The sequence below is a fragment of the Sphaerodactylus townsendi genome, linkage group LG11 (assembly GCF_021028975.2).
Source record: "Sphaerodactylus townsendi isolate TG3544 linkage group LG11, MPM_Stown_v2.3, whole genome shotgun sequence".
Classification (NCBI taxonomy): Eukaryota; Metazoa; Chordata; class Lepidosauria; order Squamata; family Sphaerodactylidae; genus Sphaerodactylus; species Sphaerodactylus townsendi.
Genome location: NC_059435.1, coordinates 34753626 through 34773108, shown reverse-complemented (window position 1 = coordinate 34773108; position 19483 = coordinate 34753626). Strand labels below are relative to the sequence as shown.

At 40.5% G+C, this 19483-nt stretch overlaps 1 protein-coding gene across 2 annotated transcripts in view; it reads left to right on the top strand.

Annotated features, from left to right (window-relative positions):
* The window catches only part of RARB (retinoic acid receptor beta), a 400206-nt gene that overhangs the window by 64816 nt on the left and 315907 nt on the right, over nucleotides 1-19483 (top strand). Inside the window, exon 3 of one of the 2 annotated variants that reach the window (XM_048511372.1) lies at nucleotides 19030-19224. The exons of the other annotated variant lie outside the window; for it this stretch is intronic. The gene's annotated coding sequence lies outside the window, so the exon portion shown is untranslated. The remainder of the gene's footprint in view (nucleotides 1-19029; nucleotides 19225-19483) is intronic. 2 annotated transcript variants of the gene reach the window in all.

Here is a 19483-nt window from a genome sequence, read left to right as displayed (position 1 = left end):
TGACCTTGGGGTAGTCACAGCTTTTCGGAGCTCTCTCAGCCCCACCTACCTCACAGGGTGTTTGTTGTGAGGGGGGAAGGGCAAGGAGATTGTAAGCCCCTTTGAGTCTCCTGCAGGAGAGAAAGGGGGGATATAAATCCAAACTCTTCTTCTTCTTCCTAATGTTTTGCCTGCATCTATGGCCCATTATGAAAGAGATGCTTACCCCACGTCTCCTTCCTTCAAAAGGTGCTTTTCCTGTATCTTTTTGTGCAGAGCTGTAAAGTGTCTGTCCCATCCATGCCCCTTTTTCTTTGACTTGCAGGCTGTCACAAACCGGCTTCAAAAAAGTGAGGTTTGCAGGGAAGGAGGGGAGGGAGGAAGGGTAGAGAGGCAGGAGTGTTTGGGGGGCTTTTTTTTGCTTGTTTTGATGTTAGTTCCAGTGACAGAGCATCACTAGTAATTAAAAAACACCCCGATCCTTCTGAAATGGCATCTGCAGAGTTTGAGGAAGTGCTGTACTATTAGCCAGGGGAAAGTTAAGGCAGGGAGGAACTAAAAAGATGAAGCAGGCAAAAACAGGCCAGTCACCTCTTTTGCTTTCCCTGTGCTGGCAGGGAAAAATTTGTAGTTTGTCTGCTCTTGGACACCGTGGGGTTATCAAATCTGCCGCATAGTGAGTTTGCAGGGGGGAGGAAGCTTTCAATAAAGGAAACTCTGCCCTGAAGGAAATTTAAGCTCATCACGGGGCAGAACAAAAGTGCATAATAGGCCTATGGGTGGCATCTTCAGAGGCATATCATGGTAAAGATGTGTTTCTCTCTGTGATACAAATCTGGAAGCACCTGTTCTGGAAGCTTATCTGGAGGCAACTCTTTTAATGTTTGGTAATGAAAAATTTGAACAATAAAAAAAATTGGGGGCTAGGAAGAACTTAGGACTTGGGCATGACCTACTTTTCACTCCTGCTTTTGAAAAGCATGAACAGTACAACCTCATCAGACACTGATTTTAAAGAACCCTTAGCCCCAAAAGTTATTTACTGTGTATTGTGGCATGATGGTTTTATACTGAAAAAACACAACACTGTGGCCATCAGTTTTAAGCTAGTTATATAATTCTTTTAGTATACAAATTTTAAAATGCTACACAAATTAGAAAACTACCAGCTTGCAAATGTCGGAATGTTTTTATGTAACTGATCAGAAAATTACCATTAACAGAGCAGTTTTCTTTCTAACTAGCATGGTGGAAAAAAACACATTAAACATTCAAATAGGTCATCCAATGAACATATTAGATTCAGGCTATAAGACTGAAACCAGTTCATGATTGTTTAATAGGACAGCATACACTATCAGCCTAACTGCTGCATCATGAGCATTGCGGAGAAGATGGTGTACTCTGTTGAGTTGGCACCACAGATAGATCCACCAGTTAAAATATTTATGACTAGGGTCCGATGATGGGAAATATCACAGGAGGAAAACAGAAAGTAAAATAGTCCAGCATCGAATAATTTATGAAAATGTGGTTTCAGTGCATCTATGTGTTGGGACTTTTGAGTCATGGACTATGTGACATACTGATAAGCAGCGTATATGAAAGCAGTATCATGTTTCTGATTTACTTCTGACAGTGTATAATTTCATATCTAAGAATGGGTTGCTTCTATTTTATTTTTCAGCTTTTATTATGAAGTCGTTTTTTCTGTTCTACCTAAAGCATGCCAAAGTGTGGATAATAACTATTGATAAAGCAGTCCATTAATTTGTATAATTTCCTTTAGAAGAAGAAGAAGAGTTTGGATTTATATCCCCCCTTTCTCTCCTGCAAGAAGACTCAAAGGGGCTTACAATCTCCTTGCCCTTCCCCCCTCACAACAAACACCCTGTGAGGTAGGTGGGGCTGAGAGAGCTCTGAGAAGCTGTGACTAGCCCAAGGTCACCCAGCTGGTGTGTGTGAGAGGGTACAGGCTAATCTGAATTCCCCAGATAAGCCTCCACAGCTCAGGTAGCAGAGCTGGGAATCAAACCCGGTTCCTCCAGATTAGATACACGAGCTCTTAACCTCCTACGCCACTGCTGCTCCTTTAGTGTCCATCACCACATTTTGTGGCACAAACTCTATACAATACTCTGTTGTCTATTTTGAGCATGTTGCTCATCAGTTTCTTTAAGTAATATTTAAGTAATCTCAATTTTTTTCTTACAGCAGTGACTTAAAAATATTTGGAAGAAGAATAGTTGGATTTATGTCCCCCGTTTCTCTCCTATAGGAGACTCAAACTCCTTTCCCTTCCCCCCTCACAACAAACACCCTAGGGATGGTAAACAGCGCCCTAGGGATGGTAAAAACACCATCCCTGAGGCGCTGTTTGCACAGCTGGTGCTGCTGCATCGTGCTCGCCCCCCTCAAGTGGCGCGAAAATGATGCTTTCAAAACATGCTCACTGAGCGAGTTTTTAAAAAAGCAGCGTCTTCCACCCACTGTTGTGTGAATGGCAGCGGGTGAAGGGTGGTGTTTTCCCCACGCTGCTTCCCCCCCCTTACTTCCTCTCGGCTGCCGTCACTGTAGAGAAGCCAGGGAACACACCTCCTGGCCTCTGTGCCTAGAGGCGTCACCATGGCTGCGGGGGCATGTCCCTTGGTCTCTCCTACAGCAATGGCAGCCGAGTAGAGGTAAGAGGGGGGAAAAGTGGCATGCCTCATGCAAAGGTGGCCCCATAGGTCGCTGGGGCACCAGAGCCATTTGCAGAATGGTTTGCAAATGGCCTCGGGGGGTGCACTGACTGCAACTATGTCAGTGCACCCACGCTCACTCGCCCGTGTGGAAACAGCCCCTGTGAGGTAGGTGGGGCTGAGAGAGATCAGAAGAACTGTGACTAGCCCAAGGTCACCCAGCTGGCATATGTTGGGAGAGTACAGTCTAATCTGAATTCCCCAGATAAGCCTCCACAGCTCAGGCATCAGAGCAGGGAATCAAACCCAGTTTCTCCAGATTACAGTACACTTGCTCTTAACCACTACGCCACTGCTGCTCACATTTTGTCACATTTTTCTATCAATTTTTAAACCCCATGATGTCTTCCTCCTGATTTTCCCCTCTCAGCTGCTCAATTGGAGACTCAGTCAAAAGTTTTTGGAAGTCTTAACATCTGCTAGATCACCTGCTCTGTGTACTTTCTAACTCTGTCATCAAAGTCCAAAAGAAGTGGAGAGGCAGAACGTCCCCTTTCACTCTGATCCTTTTTTCACCTGTGAACACTTATGATTTCTTTTGAGTTAGCAAAAGCATGATTAATTGGATCTCGGATAAAACGAGTATTGTTAATGATGCACGGCAGAGAGTAGATTTTAGCTTTTTCTGAATTAAGTTAATTTGACGGTGATAACAGGATTTGAAAAAGGAAAATGTGTTTCCACAATGTAAGCAGACATTAATTACTCTCTAAGAGCATATTGATTTAATGGGAAAATATTATGATTTAAAGAACCACACTTCAAGAATAACTTCCTCCTCTTGCCCCTTCAGATTTTCTCTCTGCCAGTCTCTCTCCCTTGACTAGAGACCATGCCACTTTGGACAAAGACATTCCAGGTCCTCATATCTGTAAAGCTGCTATGGATAGTCTCTTGCTTGTTAGTCATTGTACTAATTAAAGATATCTCTTTGGGAAATGAATGGTGCATATCTTAGATATCATGCAGTACAGTCGTTAAAATCAAAGAGGGAGGTTCCAGTAACTATCCAGAGTTATTCCAGTTTAAATCCACTTATTTCAGTGGACATAGTACAGCGTATTGCATTTTTTTTACATTATCTGCAACCAGTGAATTAAACTTGTGGAGAATTCAACAGATACACTTAATGGGCATATAATATTCTCCAAGGAGGAAAGAAGGAAAGGGCAGCAAAAGAAAAAAAAATAGAAGCTATAATATCTGAACAGATTAATCCCCTAGTTGATATGTCAAAAGGGATAAAAGAAATATGTACTATTTCTTTATAAACTAATTCCAAAAATCTTTGAACTAGTTTGTGAGTCCATGTAGCAGAGTACCTCTTTTCCCACAATTCCAACAGAACTCTGATTTTCCAGAGATATTTGTCATTCTAACTGAGGCAAGTTGCCACTGGAAATACAATTTCAGGCAATTTTTCTTGAATACACCAAGAGAAACTTTCGGGATTTTGCTAAATAAATTTTATTACTTGCAAGACGCATCTCATTTCCTATTCACACTATTTTGTTTTCCCTTTCCTGGAAGGCCCCATAGCCTCTCCCCTTTTCCTGATTCTTTCTCTCCTTCCCAACCAAAGCCAGCTACATTCATATGCCCTTCTGTCCAGCTTCTCTCCCCCTCCTGCAGCCTGTCCTCTGCCTAGGAGAACTGTGGCCTTGATGCGTGGTGCCAGTGCTGGGCAAATCTCACTTGCATGGTAGGGAACCCTGAAGTATTTGTGGGATGGCACCACACTTTGCCCTTTCCCTCCTCCTGACAATCCCTATATTTTCTCCTCTTACCCTGCCTCATTCTGTCCTTCTCAGTTGCTCACCAACCTACCTTTATCTGCCTTCCATCTTCAGCTATATTATTTTTTACTTCATTTATACCCTACCCTTCCCTACAGTGGGGATAAAAACAGCTTGTATTATTTTCTTCTCCTCCATTTTGTTTGCAGAAAAACCCTGTGAGGTCTGTTAGACTGTGAAAGCATGTGACTGGACCAAAATCACTCAGATAGTTTCCAAAGCCAGATGAGGATTTGAACTTGATTCCTCCCTTAAGAACTGCACTATTAAGTATTTGAATTCTGCTGAGCATCAATTGCAGGAACATTTTCCTCTAACCATTATATGTAGTTCAATTGGCAAGTTCTGAATAGGTAAGGACAGCTCTAGTGAACTACTGTTGTTTGTTGTGGAAACATTTGAACAAGTATACACCAGCAGCAGAATTAGCTATTATTAATATCATACAAAACAGTGACACTCAGGCTACTCTTTATTCTTGCAATGGTCTCTATGTTTTTTCCCCAGGATTTTGTATTTGTCATTTTTATACACTTTTGTTTGTGGAAAGTTTTGACAAGCTTCTCTTTTTAATGTGATTTGTAGCAGCTTTCTTCCTCGTTGTTTGTTTCATAAGCAGATTTGCTGCAGTATAATTCTTTAGCAGGCCCATAACGCTCCTATTTGGTCATCTGTTATTAAGCTCATTTAGACAAAGCCTACATAAAAATTGTATCCCTACTCAAGTGTCTAATTTATAAGTAGCAATAAATATGCCAGGCAGTGTGCCAGATACATTTCCCATGCTTTCAGTCTCTTAATGGCCACAGAGCAGACCAGTGCTCTGAAAATTCTTTGCATTTTTAATAATTAAAATTTGGGGTGCTGTCAGAGAATTCCAGAGCTGCTTAGAAATAAAAAAAAGTAAGTCGTTGGATTAGGCCTGGAATTCCCCAAGGGTTGAATTTCAGCTTAATGAAACATAAGTCACTTTCTCTAGCTCATTTTTGTTTTTGATTAATTTTTTTAGAAAGCATGCTATATTCACTGGAGTTGAGCTTGTTCTACTGTATATACAGGCTCATAAATTCCACACTGTTCTGACAGTGCTGATAATTTGGCCCAAGTCACAAACAGAGCTCAAATCTGATTAACACAGAATGACAGGCTGTTTGTTATGAGGAAAAAATCAGTGGTGCTGTGATCTTCATGTCTGCTTTTCTTATTTGAAGATACTGGAAGAAAAACAGTAGGCAAACTTGTGATTCTGTAATTCTATTGATGAATGCAAGATTTTTCGAAAGTCTTAACTCAAGCCAAAAGTTTATTGTGTGTGAGTAGTGGAAGGTAGAGTTTCTAGTTGACAAAAGGCTTGCTTTGCCATTGGTGTAAATAAGGGTAGTAGAAACAATATGCACAGATTGACATCTATTTCCAGATTAGGTTGTGCACAGTTTTTCATATCACTCAAGAATATCTGCAGTGTTCCGGGCTTAAAAGGTTGTAACTCTGTTTTGGACCACACTGTAAATCAGTGTTTTTCATTCCTTAAGCCTTTTTCAGTTCTTATAATTTGGCACATGCAGGAAAGTAATTCTTTCAATAAATTTTAACTTCATATTGTATGAATTGACCAATATGTTAACTCACGTGCCTTTAGCAAACATAGGTTTCCAATCAAATTTGGAAAATACATGTCAATCTTGATAGTCTTCTGGACCAGAGTTCAGAGATTTGGGCTGAGTTGCCACCAATATGTAATGACACTCTTCTCTGTGCTTCTAGCTGCTCCTAGGATGGGTTTGAAAACCATGAACCTGGAGGCTGAAATGTAATACCAACAAAAGAGAGGTGCTACTGGTGGGGAGAACTAGATGGAGTTGCAGTCTCTCTAAAGGAGCAGGTTTCTAGTGTGGACTGTTGATACCTTGAGAGCCAACCTGCCAACAGGGACTCCTTTATTTGCTAACACCTCTGACCTAGCTGCCAGAGTTCTGGATAAAATATTTAGCCTACTATCAAACTCAGGTCCCTTGAAATGGCAGAAATACCCCATGGAGAATCCCACCTGCTTGAATACTCTATGGAGCTATTAATCGTGGTTCTATTCAGATTTTGGACATGTTCCTTAACCCATTTCAGCTTTGATTAACTACCCAAGATGTGGAATGATAACAAATCTCTCAATCATTAGAAACTGTCTTACTCTGTACATATCTCAGTTGTATACTCTTCTGCCTTACCCTACCCAATGTAATTTGAATTTTATCTTTACTCTACCCAATGTACTTTGTATTTTATCCTTACAGACCATTTCTTTTCTAAGTACCATATATACTCGTGTATAAGCCGACCCGTGTATAAGCCGAGGCACCTGTTTTTACCACCAAAACCTGGGAAAACTTATTAACTCCTGTATAAGCCGAGGGTAGGAAGGTGAGATTTGAGGAAGCCCAGCCAGCCAGCAGGAAGAGGGAGCTCCTTAATTGGGGAGTGATATCAGGGAGAGTCACTGCCCAAATAAGGAGCTCCCTCTGCCTCCTGGCTGGCTGGGCTCCCCCTGATGTCACTGCCCAAATAAGAAGCTCCCTTTGCCTCCCGGCTGGGGTTTGAGGAAGCCCAGCCAGCTGGGGTGCCTCGGGGTTCTGCCTTCACCCTCTCAGGAGGGCAGCAACAAGCGGCTTGTGCAGCCACAGGGAGGTCATCCCGGGCCACGCCCCCAGCCTTGGCAGAGGCCTGAAGAGCCCGCTGGCTGGGGGGGTTTCCCCTTCGCCCTCTGGGGAGGGCAGGAACAAGCGCTTGTGATTGCTGGTAAGCAGTGAGTCGTGTATAAGCCGAGGGGGCATTTTTCAGCCTTAAAACAGGGCTGAAAAACTCGACTTATACGCGAGTATATATGGTATTTAAAATTTGACTTGAAATTCCCAGATTCTACACTTTGGTCCATCATTGCCCTAAGTACCAACTCCCCCCTTGGATAGTATAATTAAGTGTATATAAAAATCATCCTCCCGACTTCCTACTTTTATAGCTGATTTTGAAACCAAACCTTCTTCCCCAACCATATGGTTGGTTCACTCTTTTGGACCCTTTGGCTGAAATCACTATATGTTCCCCTACTTTGAACCCTGGAACTTTTTATTTCCTGTTCCAGACTGGACTCTCACCTGTCTTTACTCTGAAGGATTAGGCTTGTATGTTACCCCAAGTAGGCAATCTCCACTTTAGTGGAGAGAATTAGCTGAAGACAGAGAGTGAGAGGGAGTAACTGGGATTGATTACACTCAAATGATCAGGCAGTTGTACAATTAAAACTGGTTTCATTAAAAAAAATAAAAATATTAAACCAAGAACTATATTTGCAGCAATGGACACAGTCACACAAAGCATTCAAGAGCTGACTTAAGAGAAAAGTGGGAATTGGATAGGGTTTCAGGGATGGGTGGCTGTTACCAGTCTTGAAGAGACATCCAGGAAGAGCATGACTGAAGAGGAAACAACCAGCATTTTCAGGACCAAACAAAAGAGCTCCCGCGCAAGTAGGAGTGTGCATGGATCCAGAACACACAAACATACACATTATAAATGACCAAAGGACCAATATTTATACCCCTGAAATGCATCTTGAGACAGTATGAGGCAAGCTGGCAAGAATGGCAGCTTTGGTTGTTCTGAATACTGATTGATAGCTAGAATAGGTGCAGATAGGGTAAATGATCAACTCAGTGCTGCTTAAATCACCATAGAATGATACAGTGGAGATTAGCCAACCCCATTGTCTAGTCTGGCACACCTTAGGGCCAGGGAAAATGTTTACTAGCCAGCCTTCCTGCCCAGGCTTGATACACAAGATCGGCACCAAAATCCTCTAAGAGGCATCCATTTTGTAGAGAGCAATATCTTGCTATTATGCCAGCCTTTGGCTCCTGTGCCTTTGTGGCACCTCTTAGTGGGAAGAGGAGTCTGACTGCTTCTTTTCTCCTTTTGATTTTCTCCAAACACCTTCCCCACTTGCCTTATTGCTACCTCGTCCCCCTTTCCCCAGGTTTTTCCCCAATAGACAGTAGCCCATATGCAGGTAGGTATATGCAAAAGTTTGTATTTGCTGTGGTAGATAACTGCCTCATTTTGCTGTTATTTCCATTCTTTTTTCCATTTTTATGACAATTCTCATTTGACCATAAGAACATGCTGGTTGGGGGCTTACTGATTTCAGCCATCACAACTTTTGTAATATTGGTACACTCCCTGTTTTGGGGAATGTGGTGGTTGGTTGTTGAGATCTGTGGGTTCATTTAAAAAAAACATGGCCATTGGGGGGTTGGTGCTGGCCAGCACAGGCATAATAATCACAACAAGGGAATGTTAGTCCTCATTGCCCCTTCCTCTAAATTGGGATGGATGTGTTCCCAGGGAGTAAACGTGACTGTTAAACAGAATGGGAAGTCTCTCTCATATTTCTTATATTCCTATTGTTTCATATTCATGTTAGTTAAAAATAGCTTAGGCCTAAGAGGAATATGTGATGTATGCATATATGTCCTCACCCATTGGCCAAAATGACTTGGTACAACCAATTGTATGCCAATGTGCTATGAAGAGAATGTGCAGTTTTAAAATTCAGTTAAAATTAAAAATTCAGTTTTTAACAACATTAGAATGAAATAAAACAAGAACCAAGAATGCTAATTAAAATAGTACTCAGAGCAGTTTTTGAATATATATCAGAAATTATTATTTACATTGATTTCTTTTTGTATACTTGGGGTTTAGACCAGCATATATTTGAAGTGGGGTTGATTTAAGACATTTTTTTCAGGGTATGAAATGTGTGTTCAAACCACTTTTGCTGCACTTACAGTGTAGGTCTGTCTTAATCCCTGAAGAACTTTGTAATTTGTGTTTCTGAGGGCCCCATATAAAATGATATTTTTAAGTAGATAATGTGAGAATAATTTTAAAAGCAGGTAATTAATCTTTATTAGTATTAGTGAAATCTAATATTATATACTCCATCTTTTGAAGTGCAGGTGTCAGTGATACATGTCAGAAGTTCGTTTCAATTTATTTTTATAGGAACCACATGTATAGCGGGCAGTTAAAGTGCAAGATACCCAGTCCTGGTTATTGATGCTCTCCAGTTCTTATAGACTTTCTAATTTCTTTTTTAATTAAACTTCTAGTGCTGTGAATACTTTAAAGAAAATTAACATTAATCAACAGAAGACGAAGCTTCGCTGTAGAGAACATCAAACATCTCAAAACTGCTTTCATATTGTGCAGCAATTGATCGTTGGGTCAATATTAATTGATTTGTTTGTAAATGTTCCAGGTGAACTATTTGTGAAATTTAAAAAATAAGTCAAATGTGAATCTTATTAGGGCAACAGTTATTCTATCACAGAGTTGGATCAATAGAACCTTATGTAATTACAAGAATATTTATAGTCCAACCACGAGATACTATATTTGTAGTTGCAAATCATACATTTCTCCTCTTTGACTGTAATTATACAGTTATGATAGTCTAAGTAAAATTTCTCATCACAAAGTATAAGCAAAAATTAACTTTGGTGAATGTACTCTAACTTGTTCTTTGGCTAGATTTATTGTATGGAGACCCCAGTGAAATTTCTTTGTACTGAGACAGAACACTGTCAATGCAGGACAGCAGTGGTTCCCAACCTTTTTAATTTCACTTAACCTCTGGCAACCAATTTTCTTAAAATTGTATCCCCATACTAGCAAACTCATTACATATTTTTTCACATACCCCCAAGCACTCCTGCGCATACCCCTGGGGGTACATATACCCCAGGTTTGGAATTACTGCAGTAGAGTTGTACTAGGACAGGGCTCCTTAGTGTGTTCATTGTGGGCCCCATAGAACCCTGACTCCTTTTCTGTTGTTTTCCAAGTACCGTATATACTTGTGTATAAGTCGACCCGCATATAAGTCGAGGCACCTAATTTTACCACGAAAAACTGGGAAAACTTATTGACTCACATATAAGTCGAGGGTGGGAAATGCAGCAGCTACTGGTAAGCCTGATTCTCCATTTAAATCCACTCAGAAGGGGGTGTGATTTAAAGGGAGAATCTGGGGAAGATTTGAGGGTGCCTGTTAGGGGAGGAATGTTTATGTTAGCAGTACCAACATTTCAGAGTATCTTTAGGAGACCCCTCTGATGATACCACCCAGGTTTGGTGAAGGTTGGTTCAGGGGGTCCAAAGTTATGGACCCTCAAAATGTAGCCCCATCTACTATTAGCTCCCATTGGAAACATTTTAGGGTATTTATTTTGGATCCTTTGGGGGTCCATAACTTTGGACCCCCTGAACCAAACTTTACCAAAATTGGCTGGTATCATCAGGAGTGTCACCTGATGATAACCTGAAATTTTGGTGCTACTAGCTTAAAAACTGTGCCCCCTGGTGGCTGACAAAATAAATACCCTAAATATTTTTTAAAATACACCTCACTCATGTATAAGTTGAGGGGGGCTTTTTCAGCACAAAAAATGTGCTGAAAAATTTGACTTATATGCGAGTATATACAGCACTTCTAAAAAGTGTTAAAGAAAATGAATATATGTATAAATTCCATAAATATGGTACAAATGGTACAATTGTATAACTGGGTTATAAATTATAAATTTTGTGATATTAAAGGAGCAAATGAAACTTTGGTTTGATAGGGAAGTAGTAGTAGAAGTAGTAGTTTATTTATGGTTAACAACCAGTAAAACAACAATTCATAAAAGGCTGAATTCCAGGTAATTTACAAATGAAGAGATAAGAATGTTAAAATATAAAGTAAAACTTATTTTGACATTCCTCTACCGGAATTAAGGGTCTCCTGTCTACCTGCTCTCCTGTATTTGTTTACTAAAACACAAAACTGGGCTACATCACTGGAAACTCTTTGGTCCTTATCCAACAACAAATAGTTCAATTTCCATTTATTTTATTTCCCAGCCCATTCAATCAAAATAGGCCCCAGATTTTCTTCTCTTAAGCAACTTGTGTTCAAGCGAATCAACTTCTCCCAAGGAGCAACCACAGTGCCTCTGTTCATAGGGGATTTTCTTGAATCTACCCTCTAAGACAGCAGATGGCAGGGTGTTGCTTCAAACCAATGAAAACATCCTCCTTTGATTTTTATTCTCTAGAAAAATAGATAAGACGCTAATTTCATCTGAAATCTAAAGGTTTCTGGAGCCAGATATTCCAGAGTGAGGCTTAAATCAGAATGTCTCTCAATGTCATAAATTCTTTGTCTGAGATAGGAAAGTAAGTTTGCATATGTTTCAGATTGTCTGGAAAACAACAATAATTGTTTTTGGTGGCTTCAAAACTTCCAGAAATTTTAAAGCTTTAGCTATAGTCAGCTCATTCCCAGGCTGTGTAGTCTGCCACTCAGCTGGACTATTAGTTTTCTCGCATCTGAAATGGAATACAGTTAATTTCAGCAGTGTTTTCTACTAATTCTGAACTGTGGGGTGAAGTCCAGATAGAAGTCCTCTCACCGACTGATATCTTTAATGTTTTCATTATTAAGCATTGTTCCTAAATATATTCCTAAACTGAGACCAGAGTACTTATTTTTTTCCTTCATTTCTGCCTGATGGTTATATAAATGTTTCTTTTCTCTAGTTGTACCTCCCTACTTGTGCCATTGGTTGATTTTTACTATTAGTGTGTTTTCCTGTTATTATTTATACTTGAGGACTAGATAGAGTTACCTTAACTGTAACTGTTTCTACGTTCCAGTTATGAAGGTCTCACACTGGCCCATTCTGCCCGGGCCAAAGACAGCGCCCCATGAATGGTAAAAATGCTATCCTTGGGGAACTGGTCACACAGCTGCCACCTCCACAACAAGGCAGAGCCATGCTTCCCCCCCCCACCCCACTGGGCCAGAAATTCTGTTTTCCTGCCTCGCTCAATGAGCGAAGCTTTTGGGAAACAGCGTTCCCCTGCTGGCGCTGCTTTTTGGCACCTCCATTACCCCTACACTTACCATCTCTCCACAGGGAGAGAAGGGTAGTGTAGGGAAAGAAAATGGAGGCATCTCCATAAAGGGCTGCTCGCACCTCAGCGTATGAACGGCCCCAGGGCTCCATCGGCATCATATATGCCGGTGGGAAACTGCTGTAGTGGCTCATGCAGAGTGGGCCACTGATCTTCCACTCAAGGATGTAGGTAAGGGGGGGTCTTTGGGTTCAACCCCCATTACATGTCCGAAGCTCCGCCCCTGTTTGTGGGTTTCCCCCTATTTTTAGTGTTTTTTTGTTTTTGGTCTGCAGGAGGTGCAGTTTTTAGGCTAGTGGCACCAAAATTTCAGGGACTTTTTGGGAGACTCTCCTGATGATTCTACCCAGGTTTGGTGAGGTTTGATTCAGGGGGTCCAGTTATGGACTCCCAAAAGGGGTGCCCTCATCCCCCATTGTTTCCAATGGGAGCTAATAGAAGATGAGGGCTACACTTTTGAGGGCCCATGACTTTGGATCTCATGAACCAAACTTCACCAAACCTTGGAGGTATCATAAGACGTGTATCTTACTGATACCACTCAGGTTTTGTGAAGTTTGGCCCAGGGGGTCCAAAGCTATGGACTCCCAAAGGGGGTGCCCCATCCCCCATTGTTTCCAATGGGAGCTAATAGGCAATGGGGGCTACACCTTTGAGGGTCCATAACTTTGGACCTCATGAACCATACTTCACAAAACCTGGGTGGTATCTTTAGAAGAGTCTTCTAAAGATACCCTGAAAGTTTGGTGCTGCTAGCTTAACAATTGCACCCCTGACAGCAAGTATTCACCAAATTTCCCCAGATTCTCCTTTTAAATCCACGCCCTTCGGCATAAATTTAAAGGGAGAATCTGAGTCCCCACTTTAAACATTGAAAGTGATGCTGTTTCAGGGTGGGGGAGAATTCACTGCAAAACAGCATCACTTTCAATGTTGTTCTAACTGGGGACCCTAGATTCTCCCTTTAAGGTGGAATTAAAAGGAGAATTTGGGCTCTCTAGTTTAAACACCACTGAAAGGGATGCTGTTTGCGGGTGGATTCCAGCATCACAGTGGCTGCCCATGTGGTGGGGGGGGACTCAGATTTTGCATGGGCTCCATTCCCCCTAGCTACACCTCTGCCCAGAGGGGAGGGCAGAAGGGGCTGCCAGCTGCTGGCTGAGAGCCCAGTTGGTGGGGGGGGGCATGGAAGGGCAGTGCAGGGGAGTCTGCTGTCCCTGGCCTTGGAGAGCTGCTTTTATAAGCACTGAAACTGGTGGCGGGGCTTGGGGAGGCATGGCCATGCCCCCAGGGGCGGGAGGCATGGCCATGCCCCCATAAAAAATTTATACCTACTCCCTGCTTCCACTAGAATTTGCCAGTAGCCTAGCACAGACCATGCTGGCTTCTTGCCTTGATAATGTGAGTTGTACTGTGTCAGGCTTCCTGGTTTCCTCTGTCACTTCCTGCTCTCTTCAGAGCTCAACTAGATTGTATGGAAAACTTGCACATGAATTTGTTCTTGGTTGAGATTAAAAGGAAGATAAAACATTCATGCTTACTTTTTAAGTAAGTAGATTCTAGCTCTACATGCTCTAGTGATAAAGTTGTAAGATGTTTTACCAATAAAAATATGGTTTTATAAAATATGGTTTTACTGAAAAAAGTAAACAAGAATTCATTCTTTACCGTAAAGTGGAAAATCCCTGAAATTAATCTTCTTAAATACTGAAAAGCAGGAAGCTTTAATATCAGTGAAAAGACAGTCATGTGCTTCTATTCATTTTGGTAAAATCCAAATCCAAACCTCAATTCAGTGGTTTTGTTGTTGATCCTATAGAATTAGATGTAAGCATATTTTAAAGCTTAACCTGTCTTGGAGGTTTTCTGGAACAACAGCTTATCCCATAATAGTAATTAAAGAAATTGAGGCCCAAAGTGTGTGTCTAGTAAACACCTTTTCTTAAAGAAAGCAGAAGGTAAGGTGGGACTGCATTCTCTATTAAGCCTATATTTTCCCCCTTTGTCTTTGGTAGAGTTATTCCCTGGGAATGGAAGGATCGACTATTTTCTTTTTGTTGTTCTGTACACCTGGAGGGGTTAAATTCAGCTTGGGCTACTGAACACTGTAGGGTTTCAGGTTTTGTATTAGTGAAAAATTCATAATCTGTGCTTTTTCTGAAAACCTGAAGGGCATCCAGAGGCAACATGAACCAGTAAGGTAGAGCAGAACTATCTTTAAATAATGCAAAATTAATAAAATAATCTTGTACTTGATTCAGGCAACCATTTACTGAACAGAAAGAACAATTAAATATGGGAATTAAAATGGAATAGCCTTTTAAGTAATCAATGTGAATTTCTGCACTAAATTACTGCGGAATGAAAATATACTGTGTCATCAGTCTTTAAATATTAAAAGGTTATGCACTAACCTCTGCTCTATAATCCTATGGATTATTACTATTAATTTATTTTTCCATTAGGATCAACAGGCATGATTTAACAAATTGAAGTGTGATTTTAATAAAATAAAGGTGTGATACTGGCATAGTTACTGTTGTATAAATCCCACTATTTTAAATAAATGTTTATGCCAGTTATGTATGTTTAAAATAATTGAATTTGGAGGAGGATTTAGCACACATAAGGAGATGTAGAATTTTAGCATAAATTCTCTATCTAGATGAGCATGCATCCAGATTTGAGAAACTTTTCAAATGGTTTTCATGAGAACAGATTATTATTTTTTGCTTCTGAAACACTAGTATGATTAAGTAAAGGTCTAGCAGACGATAGCGGATGAAACTTTGATCCAAAGATTGTCAGAATTCTGCATGAATGTAAATTCACTACAAAAGTTAGGAGCATTGTCAGAATTTAACCCATGAATTAAGTTCTTCTGTATCCCACATCAGTTGGAACAACAAGTCTGGGAATACAGAAATTTCAATCAGGTCTTTATTTATAGGGCAGTCACTGGACACAAATGGGTTATTCAGAATGCACAAATCTTATTTCTTTTGGGCATATTCAGGAACTTGGAATGACAGAACGCTGGAGGGTTAAATGTTAAATCTTGTTTAACATTAAGTTGATCCCTTTGCAGCACTTCAACACTGGTTCAGAGCTTTTCTGGGCTAAGTTAGCAACAATAAAGAAATCAAAATTATTTTGTGCCGTTCATGTGGGCATTTTGCTCTGTTTTGGGATCTGAATTTTAACAAATCCATTATATGTCAAAGTTTCATCTTTAAAGCTTTCAGACACCTTATTTCAGTGGTGGGATCCAAAAAGTTTAATAACAGGTTCCGATGGTGGTGGGATTCAAACAGTGGCGCCGCCTCACACACACACCTCCAGTCCCTATTGGGCAGGGAGGTTGTTTTAGTAACCCCTTCTCGGCACTCAGAAAAAATTAGTAACCACTTCTAGAAAAGTGGTGAGAACTGGTTGGATCCCAATTCTGCCTTATTTGCTTTCTTAAACCACCTTTCCTGTGATCCAGTGTTTCAGCTTGGTGTGCCACTGTATTGCTTTTGCCTTTTCATCTGAAAGCTATACTATGTTTATTGTTGTATTTACTTTTTAATTCATCCATGAGGTTGGTGGCAGGTGTGGATTTCTCTCTCCTTTGCATGCAGCAGAGTGCCCAATGATGGGTTGTCAATACTGCCATGACTTTTTAAGCAGACATGTTCAGCATGGCCTGGCAGCTAGAAGGATAGTGCAGTTGAGGTTGCTCTTGGGAGAGGTGGGTGAACAAAGCTGGCCTGCTCACTCTAGCCCTTTGGCAGGCATTGATGCCTCCACCCTTGAGCAGGTCCAAGAAGAATGAAATCCTGCAGCTAGGCTGGCTGCCATTGCGATATTCCTGCTGGCTCTTTTTCCTTCTTCATCAGCTGGTAAGTCTGGGCACAGCTGTGGTGTTCCTTATACTGCAGGTGGACGGTGAAAGGAAGGGGCAGCAGCCACGTTGCCACTGTTGCTAAATGAGACAGATGTAAGTGGTCTGGAATCATGAGGCTGGACACAGCCCAGTTTGTTGATCAAGTGCAGAGGCAAATCAGGAGTTTGGACTGATCAACTAGTCTTACTATTTTTACATTTTTTAGTATTGATTTATCAATCTATTGATACGGTTATTTAATTTTTTAAAATCTAAAGTTATTCAGGAGCTGGGAGGCCATAGGTATTAGAAATGATATGGCAGGAGAAGAAGTGGGACATAGTTGGCAACGAGGAGGAAGACAAGGGAGAAGCATGCATGAAAGTGTGTGTGTGTGGGGGGGGGAGACTAGGCAGGCTGGCTGTGGACTGAAAAAAAAAGTCCAGTTTTGAAAGCAGCGTTTCCCCACAGCAGCAGCTGTGCGAATAGTGCCCCAGGGATGGTGTTTTTACCATCCCTAGGGTGCTGTTTTTGGACCCTGCAGAAACAGCCTAACTGGTTTGTGACCATTGCATTTATCAGCATGGCTTGGAAACTTGTGGCAAGAAGGCAACCTTATTCTCACTCTGTTATTGATGTGTTGCAAGGCATGAATCCACATTGCCTTTTGCTACAGGGTGCTTTTTCTCCATCCACACCAAGCCGCAAGGAGATTCATCAATCATGAGTCTGCTTTGGGGACTTTCTCATTAATCACTGATCTGCTACAGGGTGCTCCTCAGCTCCGTAGTTCTCCGATAGGCAGCTTCCTCATTACCAATATTGTGTTTTCATAATTTTTAAAGGTTGGCTGGATATAATTTTAAGTTTCTGTTCTTTTGTTTAGCGCAACAGCTGCTAATTTATTTGACTGTTTCTTTCAAATTCTTTTCCATCTTCTGTTTTGGCAATATAACTGCTGGTTTCTTTATGTGTTTGTGAAAAAAATGAGGCTTGAGATAAATATTACTATTCCCCCCGTCCCCGTTAAAATTATTAGCATGAAAGAACTTTTTATTTTTCCATCAGCAAAGAATGAAGAAAATAGAAATATTAGATGATGATTAGCATTAAAATATAGATTAGGAATATTAATATTTCAAAACATCAAAGGCCTTTTTTTTACCAGCTGTATTCATTTTGCTTACTATGGCTTAATTGGTCAAATTGACATTTGAAACATAGCACAGGATATTTGAAAACTCTTGTGGACCTATACTATAGGGATTCAATATCTGCTATTCTCCCATTGCAAATCCAATATTTGGGTTTTCCAAACTTGATCCAGAACTGTTATCTTCATGGCAGCTAGAAGATGAATCATTATTTCCCCTTTCAAAAAGTGCAATGGAAATAGAGGGGTGTACCTCCTTTTTTAATTGTGCTGTAATTTAGACATGCTGGTAAGTTTTTCTTAAATATACTTTTGTGGACTTTTCTTATTTAGAATATGCATAGGTGTTGCTGTCATTAGACTTCCAGATAAAAAGGTGGTGTTAAAGATGGTGGAACAATGCCCAATCTGTTCTTCAAAGTTAATAATAATGCATGACTACAGATTTCTGCAGATGAAAGTGTTGTGCTTACATTTTGGCAAGGCTTCAAGTGCACAACTTTCATCGGCATGATCGGAATATTTGATATTTTTCCATAGGTAGGTAGGTAGATCTCTGTGCAAGCATTAGTGACCCATTGGGTGGCGTCATATCATGTTTACTACGCAGACTGTGTTTGGGGTGTGGTTTGCTATTGCCTTCTCCAGTTGTTAACACTTTACCTCCAGCAGCTGGGTATTCAGTTTACTGACTTTGGAGGGCTGGAAGGCTGAGTCAGCATTGAACTACCCGAAACCAACTTTCATTGAGTCAGCCTTGAACTACCTGAAACCAACTTTCATTGGGACTGAATTCAGATCATGAGCAGAGCACTGCTTAGTGCTGCAGCTTACCAGTCTGTGTCATGAGGCTCCTTATATTCACCCATAGCTGTTTCTATACATTTTAAAATTGAGCTTGCATAGCAGGATAATTGGGATATATAGCCATTTTTAATAGTAATAGAATTTTTATGAAATAAATGTTAGACATTTTAAAGTATTTTAAGAGAGACTATTGAGGGTTCAAATATTATGCAGAGGTTTTAACTTTATTGTCAATGTGATGTTTCATATTCACAGGCTGTATTTTTAACGAGGTTGTATGGAAAAACTGTGAATAATATGTAATTCATGTAACTTGTACATAATAAGTTAATGACTAGGACCATCCTCAGGTGTACCCGTGGGATGTTTCCATATATAACTCCACAAAGGAAATAGGAAATATCCATTTTCATATGCCTTGTTATAACAATTTCATTGATTTGAATGATTCTGATCAAAGATATCAGCAGATCATTGGCATCAGTGTTTTAGCTTTTGAAAATTATGTGTTTTTAATCAATTCAGAAAACTTAACAAATATTTTTGCACAAAATATGAGATTTTGTTAGAGGTACTTTTTAAAAAGTGAAAATCTTACATATTTAGGGAAATTATTCCTTTGAAATTGCACATTGACAGAGACTGACAATGTCAATTTACTACATTTAACAGGTTTTCCCATCGTCAGCAGTGTCCTGTGCTGTTATCATCTCAGATCAGAATTATGATGCCATTGGGGGAGGGCCACTGGACTGACACTGGTGGTTCTCGGTTATCCTGTCCATTCTTCAGGAGAGAATTTTAAGTATGGATTCTTTCTGAGCTTAATGACAAGTCTGCATCTGAATTTATCCCTGTGGAAGAATAGTATGTATTATTTTGGAAATTTTTCTCTTCTTCCAGGGTATTAGTCAACATGTATCTATAAAATGTGGACATGTCTCCCTCCTTGTCTCCTCTGGCTATGTGGAATAAGCTCATCATTCAGTTTACGTGAATGCAGTAAGGGACAAAAAGGCCTATAAACTCTGGGAGGAAAAACAAAGGCCAGAGATGACATTAAGCATATTGAAGGCACAGTTAACTCCTACATCACCTAAGGGCAAGATAACCAAGCATGTTGTGG